Genomic DNA, 11,086 nt, shown 5'->3' on the forward strand with positions numbered 1-11,086 from the left:
TATATATATGTATAAATAAAATATTTTTAATATTTAAAATAATATTACTGAATGAAATAGGCGTCATTTGAATGACAATCTTTTCCCATATTTCTGCTAACACCATAATCTTATTATTGTTGAACATCTGTGATTTCAGAGTGAAAAATTGCAACAAGTGATATTTGCGTCCCTTCATTAAAACTAAGCTAACATAATTAAAAAAGTTCTGCAAAGACCGAACAAGATAAAAGTTTTATGGTGCAAGATCTAGGCCGCACGGCGGATGCGCTAGGATTTTCCACCTAAATTCTCTCAATCTTTGCCGGATAGCTAAAGCTATATGCGGTCATGCATTGTTATGATGGAATGTTGTCTCCTCTGTTTGTAAGTTGCACTCGATTTTTTTCAATCGTTTGTTGTAGCATTCTTAGTTTTTGGTAGTGGGGGGTTCGTAACCTTAAAGCTATCTAGCAAAAAAAAAGGCTAATATCTTTTCTACAATTCAATATAAAATTTTCATATATAATTATCTTCCACACGTAAATGCTCATTAGCAGATTGGAACTGAGTAGGAAACAGCTATTTTAAGTCATTTTCTTACACTGTTAAGCCTACCCTGCTAGAGCTGACAACTGCATCTAAAATGTCCTTATCTAGTATCAGGTACGCGAATAAATTATTATTATAATGAAAATATATCTCAAATTTCTACTGCACGTTACACTGTTTCGTTCACAATCGCACGTTTTTAAATGGCCAACATTTTTAAACCAAGTTAGCAAACTTAGAGTTTTTCAGTATACTCTCAGGCGTAACGTTTTATTAAAACAATGCTATTTTCCACAATATTAAAAGAACTTACTTGTGAGAACTGATTTCGCTAATTTAGAAGCTGCTTCGATATCTACTAAATTAAGTATGTGTTAGGAACATTTATCAGCAACGTTTGTATTGGTGTCTGTGAGAGTATATCAACAATAGCTTAAAAAAGCTAGCGTAACTCTGTTTCTAGCTGTAACCAAGCAACCATAGTTGAAAATTTTATACCGTTATTTTATTATTTGTAATAAAAACAGGTGTAAAAGAACTAAAGGCAAATGTGTATTGCTTAAAATTATTGACTCGATGCACTAAACAAACAACAGACAAATACCAGAGAAAGCACTGCGATAAATACATATTATTCGAAAAAAGTAAAATTTAATGTCGTATAACATATTGAAGCATTTCTCATTTTTAATCAACTTTTATACGTCTTCTAGTTCTTTATTCTGACATTTTAGAACGCAAGAGGAGTATTTTAATGGTTATTCGTTTTAGCGCGAAGTTCTATACCTTAAATGAATATCTACATATCTAATAAAAATAATTATTGCTTTAAAAAGATCGTAAATGCTAAGGGCATCCAATTACAATATGCTGCGGGCAGTTTAATTGCAAAACAAAATAAAAGGATGTAAGATATGAAAGGCTTTAGTGCCTTTGGATTAAAGAATTAAAGAGAGAATCTAAACCGTATATAACAATATCTATTTGAGTACACGGAGTTTTTTTAATTCGATTGCCAAAACTACGGTAAAATATTAGACGAAAATCACGTTTGACGACTTTCACGGCTGACTAACATTACATTCTCTGTCTCCTGCTTTTTGTGTATTTAAATAGGATCCCCATCGACATTGCTTGCTTCTGAGTGTTTTCTCCAAGGAGTTTCAACCTGTCCAAACAAACAATAAAAACTGTTTTTGCTTCATATCCTTAATTTATCTTACGAACTACCACAACTTGATATCGTGTTCGTGACACCTACCCTAATTAATATACATATTTTGTCAATACGTTAAGTAACGCAAAAGAAAAACGTGGTGTTACTTAAACGCGACGGGTTCGTGCATCTTCTATCATTTAGTTGTCAATAGAAAACAAAGTCTACGTAAATCAAAGGCGAAAGAGGCCACGATGATACTTGTTATTCCAAACTTTTTTTCAACCTGGTGGGTCTCTTTGTTCTACCGCAAACGAGAAGTGGAATATAGAAAATAAGAAGTTGGTGGAGAAGATGCTAACGGGGAAGTGCAGAGAGGTTAGCAAGGCAAAAGGAGGACCTAAAGAAAGGCAAGAGAGAGTAATATGAGATCATCGTCCATCTATCTAGTAATTATAGTAATAGCTGGTATATACGTGTTGGGTGATGTGCTGTGAATTGTCAATAGATTTAGTTCGCTTTTAATTTCTAGCCGCGACTTCCCGGATCTGCTTTACATGTTTATCAAATAGACACTTGAGTAGTCCTCCCAAATCAGCTAATAGAGAAAGAGGGTTACTGAATAGAGACAGAAAGGGGTGACAGATAAGGCAACGACAACTACAATAACTGAACATTATCAATGCTGTCAGCGATGATGGCTTTACTTGCAATAATAAACGCAAAAAGGCATAGATGGTCTTCGGTCTTTATTGCTGGTGTTGGGAGTATCAAAATACATTTGTTGATCGTTGTTCGTGCACCTCCTCTTGCATTCCTATCATCATTATGATCACGCACTTTTTCTTATTAGCTGGAACCGTGTTTATTATTTTTTTTTTGAAAATTAACTTTTAACAAGTTTTGTAATGATCAATCTTAGAACGATTAAAAACTATCCTCTTGCTTGCGAATCCTGTGTGGTCATACGGGACCAAGTTAAGTTTGTGGTACGTAAAACCATGACCACCACTACTGTCAAGTGCAGGGCCTCTAATTTTTATTAAAGCACTTGATATTTTTAGATAAATCTGAACTTGAACAAACAGCAAACGTGGAGAACGTTTCACAGAAAAAAAAATCGATTTGCTTCGCTTGATTTCGCCTTAATCGATTTCAATAACAATTCTGGAAAAATGGATTACATGCATGGTATAGTAGCTAAATGTAAGTGAGGGCCAATATAACAAATGATGGCTGTGAAGCCTCGGTGCGTACATCTACAATACAAATATGCGCAAATGCTTTGATTGCCGACCTGCTACTATCGTTGCTGATGCGGGACTTGGCCAGTAACAGTAACTTACTTCGCAATTTTCTACTGCAACACTTAGAATTCAGTCACATATTTTACATGAGAAATTTGCCAGCATGCTTTCCATTTCGTAGATCGTTCCTTTTTTAGAAGCAATATAAAAATTAAGTTACAACGGGAAAAAAAAAACTAAAAAAATACCAGTAGCTGCCTGCTTTAGATTTAGGTCAATTTTAATGGCTACAGGAAATTATAAAATGAACCACGCTTTTAAGTACCAGGCTCTTCTACTGGAAGTTGATGACCCGCAGCTGAGGCAATCGATGACATTTGTTTGTAGGAGTCTCTGACAACAACAGATAATGGCTTTTTTACATCGAGTGTTATCAACGATGTGGCCGACCTACTCGTTTCCTAGAGTTAGCTCAAATTAGCTCGAGTAATTTCGTTTTCTATAGCCTGATCTAGGGTAAATAGAAACAAGGGATGGCAATGGCAGTTGCGACAGTGACAAGATTCTTCCAAACCTCATTCATTTTTCACATTTCATGTGTTATACAGCAAAAGGAAGGGCACGCAGAAGGGCTGGTACACGTGAAACCCAAGTAGAACAGGTAGACGATTTTCTTTAAATCTTTATACTTCTCCATTCTGAAGCATCTGTCTTCGATTAAGGCCAATTTAAGCACGTATTCATTATTGGCATAAGATGACAGCTTGTAATCATCAGGGGCATTGCTTGTCTACTTGTAACTGTAAAGTGCAGCAATTTCTGATTCCACCTTTATTTCAGAGAAGTCAAGCGTATGGTGTCAGAATTTATCTTAGCAAAATATTGTGGATTTTATGAACATGACGTACTTCGAGAGTGCCTTAAGGCTTAATTTTTCAAGCTTACAAAAAAGGAACTAAGCCAAAACATAAACAATTCATGTCCAGTTGACGAGTCATAGCCTGCATCATATCAAAAAAAAAATCATTGCAATTTTTAGAATTCATGTTTGTGTCTCCCACAATAGATGACTTATTAGATGAAAAAGCCTGACTTCGCAAGTAAGAAATCAACGGCATCACGACTATGTGATACAGTCTAAGTCTCGACTATCCAGATAAAGGACACGAAAGTATTCGAATCTATTTTTTTATTTGATCAATTTATCTTGCAAAAAGAGGACAAATTTGCTAAAGTATTCCGCGTTAGCGTGAGGTAATTTAACTGCATGAATATAGTATATCTGCACAATTTGATTTTATCTAGATGGTTTATATATTAATAATGTGTTTACTTTTCGAAAAATTTGAACCTCCTGAAAATGATAAATTCCCTACGAATGTGCATATTGTAGTAAGTAAATAATAGTGCTTATAGCTATAACATTCTGGAGTGTCTTAAAACTCGTTCAACTCGTGCTTGCTTTTAGATATACAATCTAGATATTACCTGAGTCAATCACGCAATTCAATAAAGATAAACCTTCATGGTTTATCTTTATTGAATTGCGTCAAGGGAAATTGAAGATCTGTTGTTAATTAATGGTATTGTTTATCGCAATAATTGTGTCACTCATCCCACACAAGCAATTTTATTCCGAAAACATTGACCCGACAAATAGGCTGACGCAACTTGGAAATTAAAAGCAAATTTTTTTTTGCCGGTTGAGGTACACATTTGTGTAGATTAATTTATAAAACATTCAAATACACAGAGTCATACAAAGAAAGCGTTTTTTCGTCTTCAGACTTTTTCATTGCCAAGAGGCTCTCAGCAGTATTAACTGCATACGTAAATTTGCCTTGATTGAGAGTCACTCCAGAAAAGAATCGATTTTCTGGTTACAAAATCTTGTGGACATACTATGTAGCTGGCGGATAAGAAGAGCATCGTTTACTGTGAATTTCTGAATCTTGATTAAAACTTTGCAGAAAGTATTTACTCTGTGCAGCTCAAAAAAAGTTATAGCTACGCTGCGCGAAAAATGCCCTAGCCACTTAGCAAGAAAAGGCATTACTCTTCTGCAAGACAACGCCTGGGCACAAATTTCCGGTGGGAATCCTGGGTTTGTTCACTCACTCCGCTCCCGCACTCCCCAACTACCGTCTATCGTTAAATGTACAAGATGCCTTGACGATCACAGAGATCGTTTCATCGCAAAGGACTACATCAGAAATGCCGCATTTCCGCATTTCGAGAGCTACAATAGCAAAGTTATTTATACATGTTAAGAGAAATTATTTGTGTTAAATAAAAAATTTCTTATTTATATTTCATGCATTTTTAACCTTGAAAAACGTTCTTTGGTTCTGATACTCATGCTGTCAGGATATTTTGTAATAGCTGTTGAGTATCATTGAGTCCGCATTACTAAGACGAAACTCAGCCAGGTGGTCAGCACAGCGTTCTACCACTGACGATTTTTAAAATTTAGGAACATTTACTTAAAGGAAATTACCTTATTTAAAAACACAAGAGCCGGTCATAATTGTTGTGTCAAGTCGATTTTCCCTTGTGAAATCACGTCGGAAAAGTCGAATATGCTCTATACGTCAGAAAGGTTGCGTATGTAGTCCATACGAAGGAAATTTTAAATACTGGATAGATAACAGAAAAAATTCAATATTTGAGAAGTTCAAATTAATTTTTGATAACCTCTAGCTTTTCGAATATTCTTCCAAAATTTTTCACATCTGACAAACTATGATAAGCTTTTAGCTTCGCTTATTTCATTCTTTTGTATAAAAAGATGGCAGATTTTTACCAATTCTTTTCAGTCCTACTAAACTGTGGAAATACATAAAAGACTAATGCTAATCTAAGTAAGAATCTTAAAGAATCGTCATCGCTACTGTGTTTCCGAGGCGAACTTTAGATCGGTCCGTAGATCACTAAATTTTCAGTTTCGATTATATGCGGTTTATAAGAATCACGAAATTGGCTTTTTAGTTTAACAATTAATGTTTACCGCTGTTTCGTAGGTTTAAGGCTTATGTCAGTGACATTGTGTTACATGTTGACGTGGTACTACTACTTAATATTTCTAAGCTCTGTTTTTAGTACACAAGTGTAATGCAGCTTTGAATGATTATAACAACATACTCTTTCGTAAACGTTTTCAGCAAACAGAGAAAACATCATCTTTCATGGGAACCGAAAATTGCTATTTTCGTGTTGGGTTACCTTCACAGTGTTACAAAAACTTGGTTTTGGAAAAATACCCAAATTCCTATTTCTATTATTACTCTTGTAATATCATTTAGGATTCATGCGCCTAATAAAGTCTTTGATTTTTTTGTTGATAACTATGGGATACTTTTCAAAAGCGGGTGCCTATAATCTATAGTTATGCATTGCGCTCAGGCGTTGCTTCATTAGTTTTGGCTTACACGTTACTCACTTTTTTTAATGAATGGCTAGCGTTCCCTGGTTAATTATATTTTTTTTCTAGTGAAAAATACTATGAAAGGCGTTAGAGATTACTATCTTAAATGTACAATTCTCATATAATAACCTCGTTTTCATAGTTAGATGTTATTGCTGACTTCAATGTATTATAAATCTATTTCTGCCGCCAAGCGCAATTACCAGAATGAACTACAAAAGTTAGGTTTTGCATTACCTTGGAAGAGCAATACTACCCTTGTAACACCAATCTAATGGAACGTCACCAGTAGCGATTTGTATAGAATGTTGCGTGCTCTATTGAATTTCTAAACTTTTGTTTAAAACACGTGTTTTTTTTTTAATTTAACTAACTGTAACGGTTCAACATTTCAACCGAACTGGCCTTTAACAATTCAAAGTAATTGAAAACCGTCCTGAGAATCATCTTTACACTAGACGGCTTAAGTTTATTAGCGCTATGTGTAGACGTAAACAAGAGACTTGGCGAAGATACGAAAAAGTTAACATAAAAAACTGATTCTTGAAAGGGGATTAGCAGTTACTCCTGCGCAAAGAACATTTTATTACTACTATTATTATTATACAATATGCTTAATATATTGCTATAGTAATATTGATTAATCACTGTAATTAATTTGACACTGTAATTGCCTTAGGCCAGGGCTGATCAGCGTTGCTAACTTTTTACACAGTTTACCCATTTTGTCGAATAATGTTCATATTCTAATACGTGGATATGGTCGTTTTTAGCTGTTATAGCATACACAGCAATACAGAAAGCGCCTGGCTACTCAAGTTTTCAGCATAGATTGCTGCTGAGGTTCGCAGGGTTTGGCTGTTTGCCTCGACACAACTAGAAACTGAGAGACCCTCCTGTTAGCGATATCTATTTATAACTGCTTTATGAGACGAAACGAAGGAATAGGTAAAGCATGATATTTATGAATAGGGATCGTTAACGAATGGATACTTTTCAGCATCTTAAACATGGTTTTCAAATTTAATGTAGTTGATATGTTGCATCAATATCGCCATAGACATTAGAAGAAAATTTAATTCCATTCGAAAACCACACATAGGCGAACCATATCGACAAAGGAAATACAGTCAGCGATTCTACACCACTTACGGAGAGTTTATTATCATTTATACGACTTTTCATAATCAGTGTCATAAATAATTAATGTTTGTATATTATATTTATACCAGTTATTTACGTTTTGTGCAGTTTTCCAAATGAATTTAAAAATGTTTTTCTTATTCATCTGAGATTTCGGCCGAAGAATCACTGGATTCAATACAAAGATATAGCTGGCGATTATTTTCGGAGTAAATAAAGCTTTATAAGCTTTTCCATCATCGATACTATCTCCTAATTATTTTTAGCTTTCACATCATTTTGTGCTACTTGATGGAAGGCAAACTTCTTGATCAAACGACCATAGAATCTAAACAATCTAAATTGGTTCTTATTGGTTGATACTTACAAACTGAAGAAACCGACTTTTGAATTATCACTGCTAGTTAAGTTTCATCTGTAATTAAAAAAATTGTTTTTTACGACCCAGTCCAATCACCCTTCCGACCCAATAAAGCATTTATGAGTGACAAAGTGCAATTGTGATAGACAAAGAAGCTATCTGTACGCTCATGGTTTGTAACGTAATTGGTTAGTAAAGGTATTCACTGATGCTGTATAAAATTATATATCTAAAATGGCTGCAATGTAAGTCGCCTCTGGATTTAAGCCATATTTTTGCATTTGAAGGAGCAAAAAAGAAAATAAATTATTCTAGAATATAAGCCGAGAAAAAAGAAAACCCCGGTGATCATTGCCGGAAGATTTACGAAAATATAATTACCGGTACAAAATATCCATATAAAATATACCGTAAAACGTACGTATGTAATTATCTAGCGTTATGGAAAATAGTCGTTCAGTAGAAATATTGGTGCTATAAGTTTCCAATGCTAATGAGAGTAAAGGTTTACTTATATCGACACCGCTATGTCTAAGTTAATATTATAAATTAAATGAGTTATTTATTATATTTTTAATGTTTATTATTAATAATTATTATTAATATTTTATATATTGAATATAAATTGATAGCATTATAGTAATCCTTTATAATTCCCTATAGCGAGGTACACAAGCCTACGGCACATGTTTCAAATAAAAACTACGCAAATATACTTCATAAAAATATTTGCACTAATATATATATATAGACGTGTTGTATGCTTCAGGTGAAAAGGCTTGGCTACCCGACAACGCGAGTGCAAAATGGGAGAAAGCTAAGAATTATGTAAAATTGAAGGGAAATTACATAAATTGGATGGATTAGATATGAGCAAAAATAGTAGATAAACGGCGTATTTACATCGTTTATGAAATCGAAAGACTTATTTATCGATCCCTCAACGACTGAGTGCAAGTAGGAAATTGGCTTTATATGAAACTGCTATTACTCATCTCGGGCTAATTTCTTACAAGAAAATGTTATCGACGGAAGAACTTGAACATAAGTAGTCTGATCGGGTTAACAATAACAGTTGTCACTAGTGTACCGGCTCATTCAAACAATAGGTTTTGTATGCGTACCAAAACAAATTCTACAAAACTACGTCAATATTAGATAATACCTCAACAGATCCTTGCTAAAATTCTCCGGTCAAATGTGTAACTTGTCAATCTCAACATTTTTTATTGCTGAAATGCGCTTTGTTGATTTCGAAAAGTGGCTCTTCTAGATTTATTAAATCAAGAATGTACTGCTTTATTATCTAAAACGCATCACTAGACTTACACTGTCAAAAATGTTTGCGAAACTCATGTTACTTTCTAGCCTTTGTTTTTACAGGATCATTCCTACCCACAAGGTTGTTAAAACATGGTTAGAAAGTTCAAAGTTTATCAGTCAAGCATACGTAATAGATGCATGCATTGGTGCTATATTATGATTCGAAGTAGGCAACCCAATTTATTAATTTACTAAAAAGCTTATATGAGTTCATGTGCGCCAGTTTAGCCCGTTGCTCATTCATGTTGACCAGCATAAATTCCATTACACATCTACCCACAATATAGCTGACTCATTCTATACCCAAAACAAGCAGTGGGTTCTTAGCGAAGCTTCGACAGTCAGTGGTTTCTGTTCTTGACAACTTCATGAAATTTGTTTGATACATAAATGTAGAAGTTATCTAATATATATATATATACATATAGTTTGCCCACAATATACATCCCATTGCTTGCATTTGTTTACTTGGTTGCCCGTTCCAACGCCGCGATGACCAATGGAAGCTGCGTTAGCCACCTGATAACTAATTTTTTTAACTGACTTACGTGAATGCATGCACCATACAGATCCATTCTCCACAAAAAATCATGATGTAGAAAAAAAAAGGTAAATTCAAAGCTAATACTAATTCGTAATCATGAAGGACTACCGTAATACAATCAAACAAAGCTAACAAGTAATACAACAAGTAGTAAACAAGTAATACAAAGCTTGCTTTGATTACTTTTTATTGTAAAAAAAAGTTATTTTTTGTGCATTTGTTGCATGTCTATTACTCGTTGTTTCTCTACCGTTATTTAAATCAATTTTAAGTAAAACTGCTTATTAAAGAAAGGAATACATTCATGTACGGTTTTGTCCATTTAAGAAATTGCTTACCTAATATACAAGAGATGTAAAACATATTCGAAATGGTCTCTATCAATAACATTTGGCACTTAATGGAGGCAAAAGTTGTGAGATTTCGTCTTTGAATTTCTTCGTAATTTTTGGACAACTTGTGCAACGCATGTGGCCTTTAAGCGGGAGCGAACAACTGGTTTTTACCCGTACGAATACAGAGAGAAAAAACAACTTTGCCCAAACTGTAGCGTTTTGCTGGACGGACGTTATTGATTCGAAATACTCAGGCGCAAATAAAGCTTCCTACTTTTATGGTTCATGCTTAACTATAATGAAGGTTTTCGCGCTTGGTTTGTGCCTTGGATTTATTCCACTGGTTTATATGGGCAGATAAAACTGACTGCCAGGGAATAATCTATTTTTGAAGACTGTTTGTATATGTGTACAAGTTTTGTACCACAGTAACGCGTGTCACGTTACGATCTGAAAACACGTAATAAATAACGAGTTGAACACTGCACTTACCAACAGCTGGTGACGCGCGGGTCACTTGCAGTCGGTGCAGCTGTGGATTGCCCCGCGTGCAACTCCCCTGAAAATGGTCCCGTTAGAGCTCTCCCTCTAGCCGACAATGACGCACGAGTCTCTATGAATCCGGTCGAGTCTGAGCGAGCACTGATCCACAAGTGTGTGTTCAGCCAGACCTTTATATCCTCCCCTAATATGTGACGTCACTTTCTCTTGGCCAATAGACGGCGTCCTCAATGAGCTTGTCGGCCCGCCCATGGATTCGCTGGCTCGCACGATGACGGCCGTTCGGAGCAAGCGTTGAAGTGTGCAAAGTTGGCAGCGCCTTTCTCGCTTCGGTTCACTGGCAACAGCACTGCAGTACACACGATAGAATTATATCTACTGTCTAACCTAAAAGGCTCTAGTTGAGATCAATCGAAAGCTATTATCGACCTTTCATTTGTCTTGTTTGATTGCACTTTTTGACTAAGATGCAAACCAGACAATGTCTGGTTAACGCTAACAAAGATGGTATTCCTTTCAAT

At 35.1% G+C, this 11,086-nt stretch overlaps 1 protein-coding gene across 1 annotated transcript in view; it reads right to left on the bottom strand.

Moving 5' to 3' along the window:
* The window catches only part of LOC111250114 (uncharacterized), a 67,506-nt gene extending 56,656 nt beyond the window's left edge, over positions 1-10,850 (bottom strand). The window contains exon 1 of the mRNA XM_086987191.1: positions 10,557-10,850. The gene's annotated coding sequence lies outside the window, so the exon portion shown is untranslated. The remainder of the gene's footprint in view (positions 1-10,556) is intronic.
* Between the last annotated feature and the right edge of the window lie 236 nt (positions 10,851-11,086).

The sequence above is a fragment of the Varroa destructor genome, unplaced genomic scaffold (assembly GCF_002443255.2).
Source record: "Varroa destructor unplaced genomic scaffold, Vdes_3.0 BEIS01000004.1, whole genome shotgun sequence".
In the NCBI taxonomy this organism is placed as follows: domain Eukaryota; kingdom Metazoa; phylum Arthropoda; class Arachnida; order Mesostigmata; family Varroidae; genus Varroa; species Varroa destructor.